This window comes from Bubalus kerabau, chromosome X (genome assembly GCF_029407905.1).
Source record: "Bubalus kerabau isolate K-KA32 ecotype Philippines breed swamp buffalo chromosome X, PCC_UOA_SB_1v2, whole genome shotgun sequence".
Lineage (NCBI taxonomy): Eukaryota > Metazoa > Chordata > Mammalia > Artiodactyla > Bovidae > Bubalus > Bubalus kerabau.
Window position 1 is genome coordinate 32667456 of NC_073647.1, and position 25659 is coordinate 32693114.

Consider the following 25659-nt stretch of genomic DNA (forward strand, 5'->3'; position numbering starts at 1 on the left):
ACCATTAACTCATGTTGAATTTCTCTCAGAGGCTTTTTCTATATCCATTGGCACAATCATTTTTTTTTTCGCTTTTAATTTGTTATTGTATGGAACTACAACTGAAAATATTTTCTAATGTTAAATCATATTTTCATTTCTTGGGCACAGCCCATTTGCTCATTGAATTCACTACTTTGTTGACTATGCTATTTTATGCTATTTATTACTACGTGAATGAGCTTTGCTCAAGTATTCTTTTCATGGGGATGGAGGGCAATGTCCTCATTTGGTTTCTGAAACAAGGAGAGCTGGCTGGGGAAAATGAGTTGCATAATTTCCCCTCTCCCTTTTTGTGGGTATGCCTTAGAAAAGTTTGTTTTCTTTCTTTCAGAAGACCACTCTCTAGGTTGTGTGGTATACTTCCATTAGGAGGTGTATAATGCCTGGTCTTTCTTTGTGAAGATGTCAGCAGTCCATGATTATTACGTTTATCAATCCTTTAGGGGTCACAGAATGTTCATTCTCATTCTTTCTTACTCTACTAGCTGAAATAACCTCTATATGTGGAAACATTTCTTTGTCCACCGTGTGGTTATCCTGAGGGAACTTATGTTCCCTTGTATTAAAATCTCTTCATCTAAATTTTGTACAAGTCTATGTCGTGCTTTTGTCCTGATCTTTTTTTAGTAACCATATTTGCAAATATGATCATCTTATAAAAACTTATGTTAATTGGCTCTGCTGTTTCTATTTCATTTTTATGCATTTATCTTCATTATTTCCTGGTTTCTATTTCTTTAGATTGAATATGCTATTAACTCTGTACATTCTTGAGGTATTTATCTGTTCTAAATATTTCTTATTTTCTAAGACATCTATTGAAAACTATACATTTCTCACTGAGCATCACTTGAGCTGTATCATACAGATAGTATTATATAGCTTCATGTGTACTGCTTAAAAATTTTGCAAGTTGAATATATCATTATTACTTATGCTATTATAATCTATATATGTATATATATATATATATATACACACACTAAAGTGTGTAAAAACATTTTTGAGTAGGATTTAAAGAGGACAAAAGAGAATATTAAGAGGAGGTTTCATGATCCAGGGGTGTTTGGTTTTGGGTTATTAATTATAACAGACATGAACATATTTGACTATCAGTGACTGAGTTGGGTTTATCCCATGAAGGTGAATAAGTTTAATGCTAGAAAATCTGTCACTGTGATTGGTCACACATGTTAAAGCCAGGGATTGTCCAGGCAAATAGAAACTACAGTAAAGATATAACACAGGGAATTTAATGTAGGGGATCAGGTTCACAACTGATAGAAAAACCGAACAAGGGAGAATTGGGGAACTCAACAATTAGCAACTTGAGGAAGTCACTCCCACCTCTATCCTGAGAAGAAAAAGAAAGATGGTAGTATTACTGGAGTCTAATTGTTGCATTCAATAGGACCTGGAGGCATGGTGGGCCAGTCTTAAGGGAGTTGAAGCCATGGAGAAAATGTAGCCATGGAATGAGAGCCACCTGATCTAGAGGAAAAAGGAGAAAAACTCTAGCTGCTTCATTCATCTGCATTGTAATCTCCTGCTGGTGCCTACAGTTGGCTGAACCAAGATGGCAGCAAAATGTTAGTGAGTTTACAAATTACAGGCTGCGGGTGTCAGCCACTACATCATAGAGAGCAGGGCAGCGGATGAGGGAGGGATAGTCAGTTCAGTCACTCAGTCATGTCCGACTCTGTGTGACCCCATGGACTGCAGCACACCAGGCTTCCCTGTCCATCACCATCTCCCGGAGCTTACTCAAACTCATGTCCTTTGAGTCAGTGATGCCATCCAACCATCTCATCTTCTGTCATCCCCTTCTCCTCCTGCCTTCAATCTTTCCCAGCATCAAGGTCTTTTCCAATGAGTCGGCTCTTCCCATCAGGTGGCCAAAGTATTGGAGCTTTAGCTTCAGCATCAGGCCTTCCAATGAATATTCAGGACTGATTTCCTTTAGGATGGACTGGTTTTATCTCCTTGTGGTCCAAGGGACTCTCAAGAGTCTTCTCCAACACCACAATTCAAAAGCATCAATTCTTTGGTGTGCAGCTTTAAAAAACAAAAATTATTCTTTTTTTAATTGAAGGATAATTGCTTTACAGAATTTTGTTGTTTTTTGTCAAACCTCAACATGAAACAGACATAGTTATACATATATTCCCTCCCTTTTGATCCTCCCTCCCATCTCCTGCTGCATCCCACCCATCTAGGTTGATACAGAGCCCCTGTTTGAGTTTCCTGAGACATATAGCAAATTCATGTTGGCTATCTATTTTACACATGGCAATGTAAGTTTCCATGTTACTCTCTCCATACATCTCACCCTCTCCTCCCCTCTCCTCATGTCCATGTATAGTCTCTCTATGTCTGTTTCTCCACTGCTGCCCTGCAAATAAATTCTTCAATACTATTTTTCTAGATTCCGTATATATGCATTAGTATACGATATTTATCTTTCTATTTCTAACTTACTTCACTCTGTATAATAGGTTCTAGGTTCATTCACCTCATTAGAACTGACTCAAATGTGTTCCTTTTTATGGCTGAGTAATATTTCATTGTGTATATGAATCAAAACTTCTTTATCCATTCATCTGTCAAAAGACATCTCGGTTGCTTTCACATTCTAGCTATTGTAAATAGTGCTGCAATGAACAAGCACTCAGCTTTTTTTATGGTCCAACTTTCACATCCGTACATGACTGCAGTAAAAACCATAGCCTTGACTATACAAAACTTTGTCAGCGAAGTGATGTCTCTGCTTTTTAATATGCTGTCTAGGTTGGTCATAGCTTTACTTCCAAGAAGCAAATGTCTTTTAATTTTATGGCTGCAGTCACCATCTACAGTGATTTTGGAGCCCAAGAAAATAAAGCCTATCACTGTTTTTATTGTTTGCTCATCTATTTGCCATGAAGTGATGGGACCAGAATCCATGATCTTAGTTTTCTGAATGTTGAGTTTTAAGCCAGCATTTTCACTCTCCCCTTTCACTTTAATCAAGAGGCTTTTTAGTTCCTCTTCGCTTTCTGCCATAAGGGTGGTGTAATCTGCATATCTGAAGCTATTCGTATTTCTTGTGGCAATCTTGATTCCAGCTTGTGCTTCATCCAACTCAGCATTCCGCATGATGTACACAGCATATAAGTTAAATAAGCAGGGTGACAATATACAGCCTTGACATACTCCTTTCCCTCTTTGGAACCAGTCTATTGTTCCATGCCCAGTTCTAACTGTTGCTTCTTGACATGCATACATGTTTCTCAGGAGGCTAGTAAGGTGGTCTGCTATTCCCATCTCTAAGAATTTTCCACAGTTTGTTGTGATTGACACGGTCAAAGGCTTTGGCATATTCAATGAAGCAGAAGTAGATGTTTTTCTGGAATGCTCTTGCTTTTTCTATGATCGAACATATGTTGGCAATTTGGTCTCTGGTTCCTCTGCCTTTTCTAAATCCAACTTGAACTTCTGGAAGTTCTCGATTCACATACAGTTGAAGCATGGCATGGAGAGTTTGAGCATTACTTTGCTAGCTTGTGAAATGAGTGCAATTTTGCAGTAGTTTGAACATTCTTTGGCATTGCCTTTCTTTGGGACTGGAATGAAAGCTGACCTTTTCCAGTCCTGTGGCCACTGTTGGGTTTTCCAAATTTGCTGGCATACTGAGTGCAGCACTTTCATAGCATCATCTTTTAAGATTTGAAATAGCTCAGCTGGAATTCCATCACCTCCACTAACTTTGTTCATAGCAATGCTTCCTAAGGCCCACTTGATTTCACTGTCTAAGGTGTCTGGCTCTAGGTGAGTGATCGATCACACCATTGTGGTTATCTGGGTCATGAAGATCTTTTTTTGTATAGTTGTTTTGCATGTTCTTGCCACCTCTCCTTTTTTTTTTTTTTTTTTTTTTTTTGGCCACCTCTTCTTAATATCTTCTGCTTCTGTTAGGTCCATACCATTTCTGTCCTTTATTGTGCCTATCTTTTCATGAAGTATTCCCTTGGTATCTCTGATTTTCTTGAAGTGCTCTCTAGTGTTTCCCATTCTATTGTTTTCCTCTATTTCTTTGCATTGTTCACTGAGGAAGGCTTTCTTATCTCTCCTTGCTGTTCTTTGCTACTCTGCATTCAGATGGGTATATTTCCTTTACTCCATATACCATATGTTTATATTATATTGTAGTTTATGAAGTATGCAATAGCATTATGTTGAAAAAATGTACATATCTTGATTTACATAATATGTTGTTTCTAGAAAAATGCTATCATCCAACAATTCTGGATTGCCAGAAACCTACAACTTGTAAAAAACTCCACTATATCTACAAAGCACAATAAAATGAGACATGCCTGTAACACAAAAAAAGGAGAAAAGACTTGAATAGTTATCCAGTGAAGATATAAAAATGGCCAATAAGCACATCAAGGATGCTCAACATCACTAGTCTTTAGAGCAATGCAAATCAAAACCACAATGAGATACCTTTTCACACCCACTATGTGGATGTAATTTTTAAAAACAATGCTATTCCATTCATTTTAATGGCTGAGTAATATTCCATTGTATATATGTACTGTGTCTTTTTTATTCGTCTGTTAATGTACATTTAGGTTGCTTCTGTGTCTTGACTATTGTAAACAGTGTTGTAATGAACATTACAGTGCATGCATCTTTTTGAATTATGGTTTCCTCTGGATATATGCCCAGAAGTGGAATTCCTGGGTCATATGGTAGTTCTGTTCCTAGTTTTTTAAGGACTCTCTATACTGTTCTCTATAATGGTTGTCCCAATTTACATTCCCACCAACAGTGTAGGAGAGTTCCCTTTCTCCACACCCTCTCCAGCATTTATTGTTTGTAGATTTTGGGATGATGACCATTCTGACTGGTGTGAGGTGATATATCATTATAGTTTTGACCTATATTTTATTGATCATCTTTTCATGTGCCTCTTGGCCATCTGTATGTCTTCTTTGGAGAAATGTCTATTTAGGTATGCCTATTTCTTTTTCTTTATTGGGTTGTTTGTTTTTGTGGTGTTGAGCTGTATGAGCTACTTGTAAAATTTGGAGACTAATTCTTTGTCAGTCACATCATTTGCAAATATTTTCTCCCATTCTGTGGGGTGTCTTTTCATTTTGTTTTTGGTTTCCTTTTCTGTGCAAAAGCTTTTGAGTTTACCTCGGTCCCATTTGTTTACTTTTGTTTTTATTTCCATTACTCTTGGAGATGGATTGAAAAAAAGATAGCCCTATGATTTATGTCAGAGAGTGTGGATGGACCTGGATATTATCATACTAAGTGATGTAAGTCAGAGAGAGAAAGACAAATATCATATGATATTGCTTATATGTGGTATCTAAAAAGCAGTGATAAAAATGAACTTATTTACAAGATAGAAACAGACTTAGAGAATGAACTTATGGTTACCAGGATGAAAGGGTAGGGGAAGAAATAGATTGGGAGTTTGAAATGACATGTATACACTACTGTACTTAAAATAGATAACTAACAAGGACCTACTGTATATAGCATGGGGAACTGTGCTCAATACTCTTTAATAACCTAAATGGGAAAAGAATTTGAAAAGGTATAGATTCATGTATATGTATAACTGAATCACATTGTTGTACATCTGAAACTAACACAACACTGCTAATCAGTTATACTCCAATATAAAACAAAAATTAAGGAAAAAAATAACAAACAAAAAAAAGAATAATGACAAGTGTTAGCATGGATATGGAAAAACTAAAAACACCTTGCATTGCTGGTGAAGATGTAAAATGGTGTACCTAGTTTGGAAATTTATTGACTTTATTTGTTGACCTTGTATTCTGCAACATTCTTATGCTTACTTATTAGTTCTAGGGTCCATGCACAGATTTGAATATAGATATTGGTCTTGTGGACACAGGAATATGTGTTCAAAGAGAGCACATAACACTGTGGTCCTCTGCACAGTGTAAAGGTTCTCTGCACAGTAAAAAGGCAAGCGAGGAAGCTATTTTTTAATGACACCATGAACCAATTCTATAGGCTGAGGATTGAAGAAATTCTGGAAGTTAGAGGTTCTCAAATTCATTTGCACAAGTATCACTATTCCATATTTCAGCTTCCAACTCTTTACCTTTTAGAGCTTTGACTTGGACAGGCCACTTGCCCAGCATAAGAATCCATTCAACATTTTTCTGAAATTGTGGTGATTGCAGCAATTAAGTCCTGAGTCTGATCTTTAGCTCTGTCAGACCTGTGGTAGCAGATGAGAGTCTCTTTACACACTGCTAAGGAGAGGGGCATGGTAGCCCACTCCAGTATTCTTGCCTGGAGAATTCAATGCACAGAACAGCCTGCTAAGCTACAGTCCCTGAGGTCACAAAGAGTCAGACATGACTGAGCAACTAACAGAAAAGGAGCCATCTAACTTATATTGTGCCTTCATTTGGTGATTGATTGTACAGAACTTGATTGATTGAACAGAACTTGTTATTTTTTTCTTTGCAAAGTATCACCTGCCCTGAACAATGACCACCACATTGTACAAATGTTATTACAGTTTCTCCCTTTTTTCTTAAATGCCAGAGAGATTGCATAAGCCAATACATTCCCTTTCACTTGGACCCCCTCTAAGTTCACCACAGATGAATAACTACTTCAACATTCCAGGGAATATTAACATGCAACCTACAACTAGTGATTTGCCCGCCAGTTGGGAGTGGCCAAACTCTATATCTCCCATTCTTAGAATCTGCTTCCTAAGAACATTCCTGATACCAGTTGTCTTAGCATGTATTTCTTTCTCTTTTCTGTCTTTTTTTTTTTTTTTTTTTTTTAAGCCACGTGGCTTGCAGGAGCTCATTAGGTTGGTGCAAACGTAATTGCGGTTTCAGACTGTGAACTTGAAATAATTATAACAAGGCTTAAACACATCTTTATGAATAAAAATAGGAACTATTAAAATCAATGTGTTTTTGCCAATGAGAAGTAAGTTTGTTTATTCCTGTAGTGTAAAATTCCGTACTTCGGGATTCGGCAAACTCTTTGAAAGTATTTTCTGCCTCCTGCTGGTTGGTTGTGGAAGCATTTTCCCTGCAAGAAGTTGTCAAGATGCTTGAAAAAATGGTAGTCAGTTGGCAAGAGGTCAGGTGAATACAGAGGAAGAGGCAAAACTTTGTAGCCCAATTCATTTAACTTCTGAAACATTGGCTGTGCAATGTGTGGTCCAGCGTTGTCATGGAGAAGAAGTGGGCCTTTCTATTGACCAATGCCAGCTGCAGGCATCACAGTTTTCAGTGCCTCTCATCAATTTGCTGAGCATACTTCTCATATGTAATGATTTTGCAGGGATGTAGAAGGTTGTAGTGCATCACACCAGCAGCAGACCACCAAACAGTAACCATAAATGGTTTTTCCATGCAAGTTTGGCTTTGAGAAGTGCTTTGAAGCTACTTGGCCCAACCACTGAGCTGATCATCACCGGTTATCATATAAAGTCCACTTTTCATTCCACATCACAAACTGATCGAGAAATGGTTCATTGTTTGTGTGTAAAATAAGAGAAGATGACACTTCAAAAATGACAATTTTTTTTAGGTTTTAGCCAGCTCATGGAGCACGTACTTATTGAGCTTTTTTCACCTATCCAGTTTGCTTCAAATTCCAAACAACTGTAGAATGGTCAATGTTGAGTTCTTTGCCAAGTTCTCATGTAGTTGTAAGAGGATCGACTTTGATGATGGTTCTCAATTGGTTGTTGTCAACTTCTGATGGCTGGCTACTGTGCTTATAATCTTCAAGGCTCTTGTCTCCTTTTCAAAACTTCTTGAACCAGCAGTTCCTGGGCCAAATGCTTTGTTGATATTGTGAGTTGTCTGTATTGCTTTACCACCCATTTTGGACCGGAATAAGAAAATTGCTCAAATTTGCTTTTTGTCTAACACCAATTCCCTAGTCTAAAATAAATATAAAATATGCAGCAAGTAATGTCACTAGCAAAAAACAAACAAACAAACAAAAAAACATAAAGCAAGAAATGTGCCTTAAAATGATGTATAGCATAACCACATTTAAGAATGTATTCCAATATCAAATGGCAAATTTCAACAATGCAAAATCATAATTACTGTTGCACCAACTTAATAGTTCCCCAACAAGAGATTGGACCTGGGCCGTTGGTGGAGTCCTAACCACTGGAGCACCAGGGAATTCCCTTGCATGCATGTGTTTCTTTTCTTAAAAAAAAAAAAAAAATGTCCTTCAAATAATTTTGTCTCTTTATTTGTGCAGTATAAGCTCTTCCTAAAATATATCCTGGTTACTAGTTGCTTAAGATCTTAAGTGTCTAGTGAATATCTTACACAGATTGGATCCCCAATGTTTATGCATACCATGGGTGTGTGCTCAGTTGTGTCTGACTTTTTGTGACCCTTTGGACTGTAGCCCACCAGGCTCCTCTGTCCACGGGATTCTCTAGGAAAGAATACTGGAGTGAGTTACCATGCCCTCCTTCAGGGAAGCTTCCCAATCTAGGGATCAAACCCACATCCTCCTGCATTGGCGGGTGGATTCTTTACCACTGAGCCGCCTGGGAAGCCCATCCTTATCATTGTTGTTCAGTTAATAAGTTATGTCCGATTCTTTGTGATCCCACAAACTGCAGCATGGAGCTCAATAAAAACTGTCGAACTGAATAAATGTAGAACAACTACTACTCTGACAGCTGCTGCTGCTGCTGCTGCTGCTGCTAAGTTGCTTTAGTTGTGTCTGACTCCGTGCGACCCCATAGATGGAAGCCCACCAGGCTCCACTGTCTCTGGGATTCTCCAGGCAAGAACACTGGAGTGGGTTGCCATTTCCTTCTCCAGTGCATGAAAGTGAAGTCGCTCAGTTGTGTCCGACTCTGACAGCACCATCTGGCAATACTGTTCTATATTTATCCTTGTTATGCTCATCTATCAACATTCTGGTCATTGTTCCCTCACTTTTGAAGACTGGTACCTTATCCCATCTTCCTTTCTGCCTTAAGCTTTGCCATTATCCAAGGAATGTTGTGTCCACTTTGAAAGCCTCCATAACCCTGTAGTTTTCACTTATTTGAACTCCTTCACACCACTGATAATCTGTTTCTCTAAATATTACCCATCAGATTAGTACATGTTAGTACATGTTCAACAACCTAATCCTTATAATCTCTCAGAACAGATTATCCTGCAATTTAAATTCCTGTTCAATCCATCATGTGTCATACTTGCTTAACTTTCCAGTTCTTTTATACTTTACATTTACATATTACACAATCCATCATTTCATTGCCTATCTTTCTAATTATTATTCTCTACTCCTTGGCCCTTTGTCCTTCTGTTTCATGAGCTCAGCATGAAAGTTTAATCTATCCAGATGCTTTCTTTCTCCACTTTGAGGTCTAAGATGTTCATCCAGAATTGCTACAGAAGAAATCTGCAGGGGCTGAACTGCACTTTTGTCTCCTTTCCTCCTTTCCCAGACATTGTCTCTTGTTTTCCTCTTAACCCTTTCCTTTTATACCCATGTGGAAGTCTTTCCAACCCAGTTTTCCACTTCTTTTTTATCTATTACTCTCTCTTTACCATTATATTAAAAACCTTTAACATTCTTTTCCTAAAACCAAAAATGCTTACTTTCCCATTTAAGTCCTCTATGATCTTTCTTCTTGTGTAGAGGGCAGGTCTATAAAAGAGTCACCCTCATTTGTTCAATATTCATCTTTAATTCCCATGGGCTTCATAGCCCACTACATTCAGGCCTATGCCTACACCATTGTACTGAATATACCTTGCATTGGATCATACACTCCTGATTGTAATAGGCTTTCTTTAGCCAAAATTCATTTTTAAATATTGTTTGATTTTGAAGTTTTTTCTCATTTTCTCCTATTAGAAGTAAACCTGCAAAGAATAAAAAACATTATTTTTGTTTATGAAACTTTTTTGTTTGAGTACTTACATCATTTCAGGTTAGTATCACAAACTGTTTGCAAACACAACAATGATTGTTTTGAAAATTTGGCAAAAATCTCATGCTTCCTTTTGCTACATGAGAGATGTTACAAATCTCTGAAATTCAAAGGAAGATTTGTCTCCGAGGCAATTCAAGACTTTCCCACTTGTCATGCTCAAGAATATTCTTCTTTTAAAAGTTTCTTTTTGTTTATTTTCACAATAAATTTTAATTTCCGAACATTTCCTATTATGTTATATACGTTTAGAGGTAGAGATTTTTCAAGGAAAGTCCATTTTTTATTTTATAATTAATCTTTCAATAACAAAAACCAATAAATGGCAGAAAATATGAGGAAAAATGCTTTAATAAGAAGTTTTGTAATATGCTAATTTTTTCTTCCTGTTCCCTGGTGGCTCAGACGGTAAAGCATCTGCCTACAATGTGGGAGACCTGGGTTCGATCCCTGGGTCAGGAAGATCTCCTGGAGATGGACATGGCAACCCACTCCAGTACTCTTGCCTGGAAAATACCATGGACAGAGGAGCCTGGTAGGCTACAGTCCATGGAGTTGCAAAGAGTCAGACACAACTGAATCACTTCACTTCACTTCACTTTCTACAATAAGATACCTCTATTTTCTCAATCTGAGCAGGTAGTTATATTTCAGTGTATTGTAAATATGATGCTGGTGCTGGCTCTTCTCCATCCACATCCATCCTCTGCCTTTGTTTTCCTTGATCTATTCCTCAGCTCTGTATCATTTCAACTCTGTAGCCACCAGTGGGTGGCACTGGTAGGAGGTAGGAAGGCAGGAGGGAATAAAGGCCACTTCCTCCCTGCTGAGGTTCTGGCAACGACTGGGTCTTTTTAAACTTCTAGCTCCAGTCAGGTGTCCATGTTCTCTGGACCTAGTTCTCACTAGACTTCACCCCCACCACTTTTTCCTCCTTTTAAATTTAGAGTTAAGAACAGAAAGTTAAGAACCAGTCAATCCTAAAGGAAATCAGTCCTGAATATTCATTGGAAGGACTGTTGATGAAGCTCCAGTACTTTGTCCACCTGATGCAAAGAACTGACTTCTTGGAAAAGACCCTGATGCTGCGAAAGATTGAAGGCAGGAAGAGAAGGGGACGCAAAGGATAAGATGGTTGGATGGCATCACCAACTCGATGGACATGAGTTCGACCAAGTTCCAGGAGTTGGTGATGGACAGGGAAGCCTGGCATGCTGCGGTCCATGGGGTTGCAAAGGGTCAGACACAACTGAGCAACTGAACTGAAGAACAGAAAAGCTTCCAACTTTTATTTCTTGTGTGCCTGTATTGTTTGTCTATTGCTGTATAACATGTTACCAAATATATAGCAGATTAAAATAACAAATACTTAATATCTCATTTTCTGTGGGTCAGGAATCTAGGCAAAGCTTAGTTGAATGCCTCTGGCTTGAGGTCTCTCAGGAGGCTTCTTTCTTTTCTTTTTATTATGGGGAAAGGAGGTGTCTGTTGCCAGAAGTACTTATCTTATTGTTCAGAGATCTCAGTTTCTTACTACAGGAAGTTCTTCACAGGCCTGCCTCATGATGGGGAAACTCGATTCCTGCAAAATAAGAGATTTAAGAGACTGAGAGTGGTGAAGATGGAATCTAGAGACTTTTTTTTTTTTTTAAGAACTATTTTTTTCCCAGCTTGACTGAAATATAATTGACATATAGTATTGAGAAAGTTTAAGGTGCACAACATGTTGATTTCATACACTAATATATTGCAGTATGATGACCACCGTAGCATTATAGCTAACACTTCACACACGTCACACAATTACTATTTCTTTTTTTGTGGTGAGACCATTTAAGGTCTACACACTTAGCAACTTTCAAGTATATAATACAGTACTCTTAACTATAATTACTATGTTGTACTTTAGAGCCCCAGAATGTATTCATCTTCTAAATGGAAGCTTGTACTCTTTAGCTAGTATCTCCCCATTTCCCTCAGCCCCAGGTAACCACCATTTTACTCTCTGATTCTACAATGTCAACTCTTTAAAACTCCACATATAAATGAGATCATACAGTATTTGTCTTCTCTGACTTACTTCACTTAGAATAATGCCTTTAAGGTCCATCTATGTTATCTCAAATGGCAGAATCTCCTCCTTTCTCATAGATAAGTGATATTCTATTGTGTAAATATGCCACATCTTTATTCATTCATTTGTCGATAGACTCTTAGATTGTTGTCTTATCTTGACTGCTAGTAATAATGCTGCAACAAACATGGGAGTGCAGATATCTCTTCAAAATTCTCTTTTCATTTCCTTTGGAAATATACCCAGAAATGAGACTGTTGAATCTTATGGTATGTCTACTTTTACTTTTGGGAGAACTTCCATGCTGTTTTGAATTACTGAATACAGTTTGTTAATATTTGATTGAGGATTTTTGCATCTATGTTTATCAGTGATACCAGCCTATAATATTTTTTCTTGCAATGTCTTATCTGACTTTGGTATCAATGTAATGCTTGCCTTATAAAATGAGTTAGGAAGTGCTCACTACTCTTCTATTTTTTTTGGAAGAGCTTGAGGATTATTGGTATTAATTCTTCCACAAGTGTTTGGAACAGTTCACCAGTGAAGCCTTCTGGTCCTGAACTTTCCTTGTTGGGAGATTCTTGATAAATTGTGTAACTTCCTTACTAGTAATTGGTCTGTTCAGATTTTCCATTTCTTCATGATTCATCCTTGGTAGGTTGTAGTTTCCAGAACCTTGTAGGTTCTGAAATGTATCTTTTTTTTCTGGCTTATCCAATTTGTTGGTGTATAACTATTTATAGTATTCTCAGGTTCCTTTATTTTTCTTTGTTATCAGGTATTGTATCTCCTGTTCGATTTCTAATCTTCAGTACTTGATATTAACATAATAAAAGTGTGGAATTTCAACTTACACCAACCCAGTTAAAGGTGTGATATGTTATGTACTAGCATCATTGTAGTTTTATGTGCAACAAAGTATAGTTTATATGAAATGTATGAGCTTATTTCTTCATATACACAACAGTGGTTAATTCATCAAGGGAATTGTAGTCAAAGACTCAGATCTCCCTGGTCCATCATTGATTATATGCAAAGCGGCATTTCTAGCCCTCTGCCTCTATTCAGAGACTTTATTACAAACCTTAATGGGTTTGTAAAGCAAAAAAAGCTTTACAAAGTGCCTGAAGCACTTTCCAAGTCCTTGGAAAAGATCTAATCTTGGTGTCTTGGCTGAGGCACTTTTCTCCACCTTGACTCAGTTCTTTACCATTTTTAGTCCTTCCCTTTTCTCCCAGGCCCTGGGTTCATAAAGAGGCAGGAACTCTTAGTTTGGGGCACCTTAGCAGTGAGACAATTCCCCTGTGTGTCCTTCATGTCATCTACCTTCACCTGGTGCTATTCTGTGAGGGAAAATGAAAAACTAGGGAGCTGGTACCTCCTTTTTACTTCTTGCTTGTACTGTCACAGTAAGTGAATAGAGGTTTAATTGTTACTTTCAGCTTGGCTCATTGTTCTAATTGAATGTCCTAATTGAATACCTTGATTTGTGGCAACTTAACAATATTCTTGTGTGCATGTGTGTGTATAAAACCCTTGTAGTCATCATTCATGATGGTGAAATCTTGGACTATTCCCCTTTAAGATAAGTAATAGGACAGATCTGTGCTATCAACACTTCAAACTAATTACTAGTGCAATTAGTAAGAAATTAAAATAAAACATAAAATGGAAGATGATATAATTGTTTATTTAGAAAATGCAAATATTCACATAGAAACTATTAGAATTAAGTTAATTTATCATGTTTTCTTGTATATAAAGTTAATATGTGAAAGTTTGTCTTGATTCTATATACTTAAATTATTTAAAAACAGTTATTAAATTATTAAAATAAATTCTAAAATAAAAATTATAAAATAAAAAATTATTAAAAATAAATATCATTTACAACAGCATCAAATATCAAACACCTAGAAATAACTCTAATGCAAAATGCATAAGTCTTCTAGACAGGATGGTGGAAAATATGACTAAAGTAAGTTGAAGACCTAAATAAATGAAGGAATAAACTTTGTTCATGGTTTTAAATGCTCAATATTGTAAAGATATTTTTTCCATATTGATAAGTAGAGTCAGTTCAATTCAAAGTATAATATGAACATGTTTCTTTGTGATATTGACAAAATAACTCTAAAACCTATTGGCAATGCAGGGGCTAAGGACAGGTAAGACAATCATGAAGATCAAAATTAGAGAACTTTTACTACCAGATATGCATTTATAAAACTAAAGTAATATATTTTTTTTATTTTGGTATAAAGATATACTTACAGACCAATGGAAAATAATGGATGTACCAAAAGAAGAACCATACACAACAATCACCTGATTAATGACAAAGGTTCCACTGTGATGAACTGAAAGATAGATGATCTTTACAGTAAGTGGTATCAGATCAATTTAACATACATATGGAAACAATGAAGCTTGAGCCCTTCCTCATCACATACACAAAATCAAATCTAAATATAAAAAGTGAATTAATGATCTTTCTTTAAGGAAAATATAGGAAAGCATATTTTTGACCTTGGGGTAGGAAAGGATATTTTAAAGAGGTCACAAAAAGATCTAACTATATAATAAAATTTAAATTGAACTGTGGTAAAAATTGTGAATTGTTTATCAAAAGACATGAAGAGCAAGATGCAAGTGACAGAGAGATGTTTGCAATATATATATATATATATACTTGACAAGGGCCTTGTATCCAGAATATATAAAACATCTGTGCACAGCTTTAAGAAAGATACAGCACAATAAGCAAAATACTTGAACAGGTACTTGAGTCAAAAGAATATACATATGGACAATAAATGCAGGAAAAAGTGTTCAAGCACATTTGTCAAAAAAGAAATGCAAATTAAGTCCTTGATATAATACCACTATATAGATACTAGACAGTTGAAATAAAATAACAATATGGAATACTGATACAGATATATAGAAATAAGACAATTCATGGTTATATGACTATATATCATTAAAATAAATATATAAAATTATTTTGAAATGTCTATGAATGCTGAACATATGCATTCCTTATGACTCAGTAATTCCAGTGTTATGTATATATCCTAAAGAAATGTGTACATATGCACTTAAAGACATGTTCAAGAATGTAGAAGCATTATTTATAAAAGTCAAAAAGTGGAAGCAACCCATATATATGCAATAGTGGAATGGAATACATAAATTACAAGATATTTATATAATGGAATATAACATAACTAAGAGAAAAAACTAGTACACACAGCAACATGTGTATAGAATATTAAAATTGTGTAATATAGCACAAATGAAGCTAGACACAAAAGAATACAAGAATAGAGAAAGGCATTTGATTTATTAAAAATGCAAACTTTGTTCAAAATGTTCAAAATACAACAGTTAAAATGAACAAACAAGAGCTACATGAAACCATAGGGATAGAAACAATTACAAACATTATATTACCTAACCCTTACAACACTCTTAAAAATTAAATGTTACCTAGTATACAAACTACAGATAAGAAAACTAAAACTTAAAAAGTTTAAGTTGCCTTGAGTTATAACCTGAAGCCAGATTTGAATTCTGATCTAGAGCTATGTGAATGTCAAGTTCATATTTTTTGCACTACTATATAGAACTTTCAGAATTTGTCCTCAGTCATGATGGAGCAAGTGAAATGATGAAATATGTTCTCTTCTGCAGTTCAGTTCAGTTCAGTCACTCAGTTGTGTCCAACTCTTTGCGACCCCATGAATTGCAGCACGCCAGGCCTCCCTGTCCATCACCAACTCCCAGAGTTCACTGAGACTCACGTCCATCGAGTCAGTGATGCCATCCAGCCATCTCATCCTCTGTCGTCCCCTTCTCCTCCTGCCCCCAAACCCTCCCAGCATCAGAGTCTTTTCCAATGAGTCAACTCTTCGCATGAGGTGGCCAAAGTACTGGAGTTTCAGCTCTAGCATCATTCCTTCCAAAGAAATCCCAGGGCTGATCTCCTTCAGAATGGACTGGTTGGATTTCCTTGCAGTCCAAGGGACTCTCAAGAGTCTTCTCCAACACCACAGTTCAAAAGCATCAATTCTTTGGCGCTCAGATTTCTTCACAGTCCAACTCTCACATCCATACATGACCACTGGAAAAACCATAGCCTTGACTAGACGAACCTTTGTTGGCAAAGTAATGTCTCTGCTTTTCAATATGCTATCTAGGTTGGTCATAACTTTTCTTCCAAGGAGTAAGCGTCTTTTACCGGTCTTCAATTCCATTTGTCGTTAAAAGGCTATTCATTTCTGAAGATCTTGCATAACTAAAATGGAAGACATATTTCTAGTTTGTGATATATAATGTAGACATCAATATTTTTCCTGCAGACTTCAGTCTATTTTTAATTATACTGATACAACTACTGATGCATAATTTATATTTCTATGTAGATCAATACTAAGAATGATATTGATCCTTTCCGTAGTCTCATCCCCAAACTTTTAAACACTGCAATTCTATATAGTATTGATGAATGTCAGCTCCAACCTGCACTTACAGCAATATCATCAGTATATTCTATGATTTTCTGATTGAACGTTTTTCCAAAGCTCTTAATGTAGGAATTTAATATATAATAATACTTTCCTATTTATAGAAGCTCCATAACTAAACATTAATAAAAATTAGCTTTATGTTTATAAAATGCTTAGAGTCAGCTGTACGACAATACTGGTTCTTAACAGACTTTTGACTGGCTGTCTTACCAAGAAACCCTGTCTATTCTGTAAATCAATAGTTGACTTCCCTGCATTTCCTTTATTAAAATTATTTTTAAGAAATAAGGTCCTCCTCAAAGAGCAAAACAAGTAGAATATTTTCCATAGGTGTATCCTATATATAGGATGTAGCCTATGTATACTATTATGACTTACACAGAGATACTTATAAATTTAAATATTGGCATATATGTGGAAAAACAAACATACATAGAAAATGTAAAAATATATATTTCTAGAAGAAAACCATAAGAAAACTAATATTTCTCAAATTTAGGCCAAATTCATTGTATCTGAATGCCTAAACATAAAATATTAATAATTTTACATGTGAAAAACTGCAATAAATATAATTGTATGGAAACTAATTGGGAAGGAAAAACACTTATGAAAAACTCTATAAAGTCATCAAGTAAAAACAGACACTCATTAGAAAATGATCATGATAATTGAAAGACTTGAACAAAAACTTGGCCAAAGAAGTTACAGAAATGGCAAATAAGTATAGGAAAAGATGTTAAGCATATTAGCTATTATGGAAATGCAAATTAAAACTATAAGGAGTTCTAATCGCTCTATATCTATCAAAGTGGCTACAAATTTTTAAAAAGTGACCACACAATAAGCTGGCAAGGATGCAGAGAAACTAGATCATTCACACATTTCTTGTGAGAGTATAAAATGGTATAGCTATCCTGGAAAACAGTTTGATACTTTATTATACAACATGCTATAAGCATGCAAGTATAATTTGACCCAGAAGTTGTACTCCTGCATATTTATTTTAGAGAAATGAAACTTTTACATGAATTTTCATTGAAACTTTGTTTGTAATAGCTAAAAGCGTAAACAGGCTAGATGTCCTTCAATGAGTGAATGGTTAGGTTTAACCATAGTTATATAACCATAACACCATACCAATAACACTACTCATCAATAAAATGGAAGAAAATATTATTACACATAACAACTTGGATGAATCTCAAGTGCATGCCAAAGTAAAAAAAGGGCCAATCTCAAAAAGACATATACTTCATGATTCCATGTATATATTATTCTCAAAATGACAAAATTAGAGACATGGAAAAGAATTCAGTAGTCGTAAGGGGTTATGGAAAAAGAATGCAGTTACAAGACTGTGGTATTAGGGAATTCCTTTATGGTTACAGAATAGTCCTCTATCTTGATGTAGTTATGCAAATACATGTATATTATATATATATAATATATAAATATATAATATATATTATAACCATAATATATAAGAACTCCCAAAGTCATTAATAAGAGAACAAATAAACCAATAAAAATGTGGACAAATATTTGAATAGCAATCAGTTGACATAAGATATGACATAAGATATACAGATGACTCATAAACACATAAAAATGAATTAATTAGTAATTAGTACTTAATGCAAATTCAGTATGCAAATCTCAGATAAAAGAAAGTAAATAACTGAGAACATAAACTACTATCAGGAAAAGAGAGAAACTTAAACTCTCACAAATTGCTCATAAGGATGCAAAATTATAAAGACACTTTGGGAAATGTTTTTCATTACTCATAGATATCTACACACTGTAAAGCTGTATAATCCCATTCCTAAATAATTCCCATGTAAAACATAAATTTCTGTTCACATAAAACCCTTCATGCCAATGTTTATTATGGATCTATTAATAATAGCCCCAAACTGGCAATAACTCAAATGTTATTCAACTGGTAAACCAATATACAAATGGTGCATCCATACAATGGAATACTATTCAACAATAAAAAGGAACATGCTATTGATGATTGTAAGAACTTGAACGTTTTTCAAATTAACTTAAAGAACCAGATCAGAAAGACTTCTTACAGTATGAGCTAATAGGCATTTGGAAAAATGCTGAACATCACTAATAATCAGAGAAATAGAAATCAAAATTACTAGGAGATATCACCTCACAGCTGTCAGAATGGCTATCATCAAATCAAAAAGTCTGAAAATAACATATGGTGGCAAGGATGTGGAGAAAAGGAAGCCCTTGTACATAATTGATGGGATTATAAATTTGTGCACTATGGAAAACAACATGGAAGTTTCTTAAAAAATAAAAATAGAACTACCATGTGACCCAGCTATTCCACTCCTAGTTATATATCAGAAGAAAGTAAACATTAATTTGAAAAGATACATGAACCCCAATGTTTATTACAGCCTTATTTACAATAGAAAAGATATGGAAGCAACCAGTGAACGAGACACACATGGTTCCTCTCTTCATAGCACTTGCATGGAGTATGGGATAAGCAAGCATTTGAACACTATAGTAATCCTCAGAAATAGTGGCAGTTACATGTTTGTTGAGATGGAAAAATTCTCCCAGTATATTGTATAGAAAAGGAAGGCTACAATATAGCATATAGTTTGATTCAATTTGTATAAATTAAAAAAAAAATCACTGATGTATATATGCTCATCCAAATATATGTGTATTATATGTATATATTTAGCATTATATACCATATATAATATATATGGTATAAACATTTAGGTAGGACAACAAACAGAATAAACAATATATATTTCTATTGACACACTTATTGGTGTTCTCTAATTTCATTTTTAAACTTATTTTTGCATTTCCATATTGCTTTGCCTCGAGAATATATTTACAATTAGAAAATATTAATAATGCTCTTTTGAAGCAGAATAACCCAGACATTAAATTAACATATGCCCAGGTGTCCCTTCAAGTTCTTCTCTTTTCCTCCAAGGCCAGGTTTCTTCACAATTTCCCCATCATACCTTAGATTCCAGTCATATTTAATGCATGTATAAACAGCTTTCTTGGGCGTCGGTGCCTTGGTGCCTTTGTAGGTTCTCCCCCACTGTCTGGGAAGCACTTTCACACCTTTTCACTTGGTGATCTATCTACTTTAGGTGGTTCAGGCTTCAGCTCCAGCGTCTTTACTTAAAAGTACCCTTCCCCCACTTCCTTGCCATCAGACTTAGGACAAATGCCTCTCCTCTTTACCACCACAGCCCAGTGTGGTTTGTGTTCAGTTCAGTTCAGTTCAATCGCTCAGTCATGTCCAACTGTTTGTGACCCCATGAATCGTAGCACGCCAGGCCTCCCTGTCCATCACCAATTCCGGGAGATCACTCAGACTCATGTCCATCGTGGTTTGTGTGCTGTAAACCAATTCATTATATAAGTGGAAAAATAGGTTTAATATTACATTCCTCCTTTTCCTGCCCTGTTCTCTCACACCAGCAACTCATCACTTCCTATTCTCGTCCTCCCTCACCTGGTCCCACTTGCACCAGCCTCCTTGTTCTATTGGAAGGACACAGACAATACCAATGGGGGTCTTTTGCACTGGCTATTTCCTCTCCCCAAAATTATTTCCCCAAGATAACCTGAGGTCAGTCCCTCATGTCTTTAATTAAGTCTTTGCTCAAAAGTCCTGGATTTAAAAGGCCTTCCCTCACTAACCTCTAGGGAGGAAAAACTCCCCATTTCTCATAACTCATAAGGTTCTCTCTATACTGTATATTTCACTATTTAGTCATTAATGTTAACATTCCATCTTCCCTGACTAGAATGTAAGCCCCATTAGAGCAGGATCGTGGATATTGGTTACCGATGTGTGCCTTGTACCCACGACAGTGCCTGAAACAGTGCAGGGGGTGAATTAACACCTGTTAAGTGGGAAATAAACTTTACACCAAGGAATTTATGTCCATTTTTACAATTAAATAAAACAAATCCAGAGTAATGTAAGAAGGAACTTGATTTTAAATGACTATGGGGATAGGGTAATCTCAACACTACATAAAAAATACTGAGAATTCTCCAAGCTAGGCTTCAACAGTACACAAACCAAGAATTTCCAGATGTTCAAGCTTAACTAAGAAAAGGCAGAGGAACAAGAGATCAGAATTCCAGAAAAAAACATCTGCTTCACTGACTACACTAAAGCATTTTACTGTGTAGATCACAACAAATTATGGAAAATTCTTAAAGAGATGGGAATACCAGACCCCCTTACCTGCCTCCTGAGAAATCTGTATACAGGGCAAGCAACAATAATTAGAACCAGACATGAAACATCAGACTGGTTCCAAACTGACAAAGGAGTATGTTAAAGCTGTATATTATCATCCTGATTATTTAACTTAGATGCAGAGTACATCATGAGAAATGCAAGACTGGATGATGCACAAGCTGGAAGATTGCTGGGAGAAATATCAATAACCTCAGATATGCAGATGATACTACACTTTAAGGCAGACAGCAAAGAGAAACTAAAGAGATTCTTGATGAGGGTGAAAGAGAAGAGTGGAAAAAGCAAGTTTAACTTAACATTCAAAAAAACAAAGGTCATGGCATCAGGTCCCACTACTTCATGGCAAATAGATGGGGAAACAATGAAAACAGTGACAAACTTTATTTTCTTGGACTCTGAAAACACTGCAGATGGTGACTGCAGCCATGAAATTAAAAGATGCTTGCTCCTTGGAAGAAAAGCTATGAACCACCTAGACAGTGTATTAAAAGGAAGAGACATTAATTTACCGACAAAGGTCCATATGTCAAAGCTAAGTTTTCCCAATAGTTATGTATGCATGGGAGAGTTGGACCATAAAGAAAGCTGAGCACTGAAGAATTGATTGTTTTGAAGTGTGGTGTTGGGGAAGACTCTCGAGAGTCCCTTGGATTGCAAGGAAATCAATGCAGTCAATCCTAGAGGAAATCAGTCCTGAATATTCATTGGAAGGACTAGTGCTGAAGCTCCAATACTTTGGCCATCTGAGGCAAAGAACTGACTCATTGTAAAAGACCATGATGCAGGGAAAGATTGGAGGCCACAGGAGAAGGGGACGACAAGGATGAGATGGTTGGATGGCATCACCAATTTGATGGTCTTGAATTTTAAGCAAGCTCAGGGTATTGGGGATGGACAGTGAAGCCTGATGTGCTGTAGTCAATGTGGTCTCAGAGAGTCAGAAATGACTGAGCCATTGAACGGAACAGATTGCAATATGGAAAATGTTTTGAGCACAGATCCTGACATGTCTCAAAATAGAAGAGAAAAAGAAGTTTCTTTAACATGGAAGGATGAGTAGGGCCAACAGGAACTGTGTGTGTGTGTGTGTGTGTGTGTGTGTGTGTGATGGGGCCAGTGGGTGGATGGATGAGCAGACAGCATGATGGGGCTGTTTTACAGCAATTGTTTATCTCTGATAGTGCGCTGACTCTCAGAATGAGCTGTTAAGGGAGACAGAAATGTTTGAATCTTGGCGCTTGCTCAAGTTTGGGCGAAAGCTGAAGTTCAGAGGAGAGAAGCTTGGCTAAAGTTTAGCCAAGCCGAGTCAGCGTGTATTTTATGGATAATTGTGAGCACATGGCCAGTCTCTGCCGTTGTTTAAGAGAGGCAAAGTCTGTCCTTAGACAATACCGTTGTTATTCAAATTGCAAGTCCATGTGCCTGACGCAGAAGGAGGCCCATCAAAACTTAACCTTAAAGTTTGGAACAGAGAAATGTTGATTAAAGATTCATACAAGGAGATGGGTGGTTCATGCCCTAAGACCCCAAAGTTAGTAAAAGTTTTCAGTAAGTGCATGTAAAATTAAATGTTAGGGAGAGTGGTGGTAAGTTGCTGCAGACTTCTTGGTGTCATACCCTTTGTGCTTAAGGTTAGGTCATGGTCAGGTAATGATGTTCCTATAAACCTCTACTAGATGAATGTTATTCTCTGTCCTGACAAGAAAGGGCAGTGTCAAGGCACAGCTTTCACCCTGCAATGTCCCAGTGCTGGTTAAGGGGAAGCAGATCTCAGCCAGCAGCTCCTTCAGTGCCAGGTTCCCACACTCTGCCCAGCCGTCATCCCTGACGGAGACAGGCATCCAACATAATAGGTCCTCAGTGTCCATCCTCAGGGCATCCATATGGGGAGGCCAGTTCTCACAGACTGAGACCCAGAAAGAAAACCACTGCTAGTAGGTCGCAGCGACAGGGATGCGGGAGAGGTACACTGCTCCTCAAGGCTTTGGCCAAGGCTAGTGGAGGGCCTTAGTGAGGGATATGGAGGGCTACAACATCTAGTCCCCAGTGTATTCCCTGGGCGATCCAGCTCACCCACTGTCCCAAGTCTGTGTGAGCTCCAGGGCCTCCAGAATGAGGCCTGAATCTGCCTCTTATCTCAGTCTCCTCCTGATGACCGCCACACCACCCTTGACTTAATCATTTTCCCAATGGCCCCCTCATTGATAGTAAGTAACCTGTGGGCAGGGCCCACTGTGGTGCTGACCAACAGCTAAGCAGGACAACTAATGGTCACTCATTGACAGTTGGCTGCTTGTGAATGGGGCCCTCTGAGGCACCAAGCAATATTTGAGCATCACCTGTTGCCTAGGGACAGGATGGCTTGAAATGAAGCACACCAATGGCTTCCTGTTAAGGGCTGTGCTCATCCTGCTCTGTTACACTGCAAAGAGTATAAGAATCACTGTGAATTTAAGGTTTGTCATAGGAGTTTTCAGGGTGGGCTGGACTTCACATTCTTGTTGGCTTTGAACTATTTATACTATATGCTGAGCATGTGATCAAGTGGCAGCTGTTGGAGAGGCATAGAGATGACAGCACTGGTGACAGCTATGCCTGGGAATACAATGAAAAGTATGATATGCAAAAGTTAACTAATTATGTGAAATCAAATCTGAGGTCGGAAATGAGTCAATCAAAAAGATTCCAGCACACTGGACCCAAAGTGTCCTTATGTAACAGAGCACAGCCCTTCGCAGGTAGCCATTGCTGTGCCTTATTACTCTGCATCCTGTTCCTAGGCAACAGGGCTTGCTCAGCCATTGGTCAGTGCCTCATTGTCCCCACCCACAAGCAACCAACTATCACTGAGCTACCTGCAGGTACTTGTCCTGCTCAGCTATTGGTCAGGCCTGCAATGGGCCCTACCTACTGATAACTGACAAGGAGGGATGACTGGGGAAATGATTTAGTCAAGACTCAGTGGGAGAGTGGTGAACTGATTTTGACTTTGAGCACTTTCCTTAAAAAATTAATAATAATAATAATAATAATCAGGAATGTATTTCTGGTAGATGGGGCAAGTTGAGTTTCCTGGCTCAATATGAGAGTTGACGTGTCCCAACAAAATTTAGTGGAGGAGACATATAGAAGTGTCTTTGTTCTGATGTGTACTCTGAGGGAGACTGTGTATTAAACTTTGGGCAACAGACTGAGCGTTCACCAAGTCTGGGGGTCGTTAAAGCTCATGACAGGAGATCAAACACCCAACCTGTTCTTAATTACCTTTTTCCTCCTTAAGTGCTTGCTCTTAAGTTCCTTAAGCCCCTCAGGAACCCCCAACAGGCAGAAGGTGGGCTAGAGATGAAGTGATTACTCTGAAAGGCTGAAGTGGGACAGAAAGCGTTTGGCAGATGTTTTCAGAGGGACGAAGGAGGCAGGAGTGTTGAAGTGGCACATATAAGTCAAAGGATAAAGGGAACTGAAAGGAAGTTTGAAGGTCGTGAGGAGAAACACCATGGCCCTGAATCACCAATCCCCAGAATCAGACACACAGAGGTGTCAGCAGTGGAGAAGATATAAAATGGCCTCCCTCAGCATCCACTAGCCCATGTTGATGGGCACAGTGGTACATTGTGATGTCTAAGCCCCCCAAGATGCTATTGGCTGGAGTGGTGCCTAACTGACCAATCAGATTGAAGGGTGTGGCTCCTCATTGTCCTGAAAGGGTATAAATAGGGAGACCAGAGGCAGAGATTCTAGGTTAGGCCACTTCTTGGCATCATCCTGACTAAGGGAATCAGGAACCCACGGCAGTCAAGAAGAGTTACAAGGCGGTTTGCCTCAAGGATGAATGGACAAAAGAAGACCCTTTGTCAACGGAGGTACCGAGGCAGTGTGAAAGGAAGATGATTCCAACTACGCTCCCCATGTTCTCCATTGACTTTGCTGCCCCAAAACTCTACCCACCCTTGCCTGGCACAAAAGCCCTCATTAGCCCACATCCCTTTTTCATGAAATCACCCTTCCAACTCACCTTTTTTCTTTCCTAAAATCTCATGCCCTTGTCTTGTCTTTCCAGGCACGAAATATGACCATGAGGGTCAGAAGACCTCTTCAAGGAACCTTGAGAAAGAAAATCTGACCATATGCCACTCAGTCGAAGAAGGTGAAGATAACCAGAAAACCCAACTGTTTTCTCTGTTCCTGTGCACGTAAGAAACTGAATCAAAGCCGTAAAAGGTACCAAAATATGAGGCGGGATCAAAGAAGGAGGCAGAATCCAAAGAGAAGATAAGCTCAGCCGCCCCAGAATAAGAGACCCTGGAGAAGTACAAGCTGGGCAGCCAGTAACTGACTCGAAAAGGTCAGACAGTGTAGAACTGTGCCTCCAGAGGTCTGCTTTCGTAGAAATGGCCAACCAAGGAAAGACTCTCACACTAACATAGTAAACTGATGGCTGCAATTAGAATAAACATCAAATGCTGAAAAGATATTTGCGTGTGTGTGAATTTTCTGATGGAAGGGAGGGAAAGAAGAGAAGAGGTGGGCACTGGAGATGGGAGGGATATGGGGTCCCGAGAGGTTGGGGAACAGACCCTCGGGTCCCCAGTTAGGCAGAGAGTAGAGGTCTGGATTGGGTCAGGAGTCTGCACTGAAGATGGATAACCCTGCTTAACACTTGATTTCAAGGGCAAGGAGTAGTGGTATGGTGTTACAGCCTTTGTTTGGGGTGTGGAATGACATTAGG

General features: G+C 37.7%; 1 long non-coding RNA gene across 8 annotated transcripts in view; it reads left to right on the forward strand.

Annotated features, from left to right (window-relative positions):
• Positions 1 to 25402, forward strand: part of LOC129638771 (uncharacterized) — a 28588-nt gene extending 3186 nt beyond the window's left edge. For 7 of the 8 annotated variants that reach the window (XR_008708011.1, XR_008708008.1, XR_008708005.1 and 4 more), the window contains 2 exons: positions 14381 to 14499; positions 24991 to 25402. This is a non-coding gene — a long non-coding RNA (uncharacterized LOC129638771). The remainder of the gene's footprint in view (positions 1 to 14380; positions 14500 to 24990) is intronic. The other variant, XR_008708006.1, reaches the window with a different exon arrangement.
• Positions 25403 to 25659: the final 257 nt, after the last annotated feature.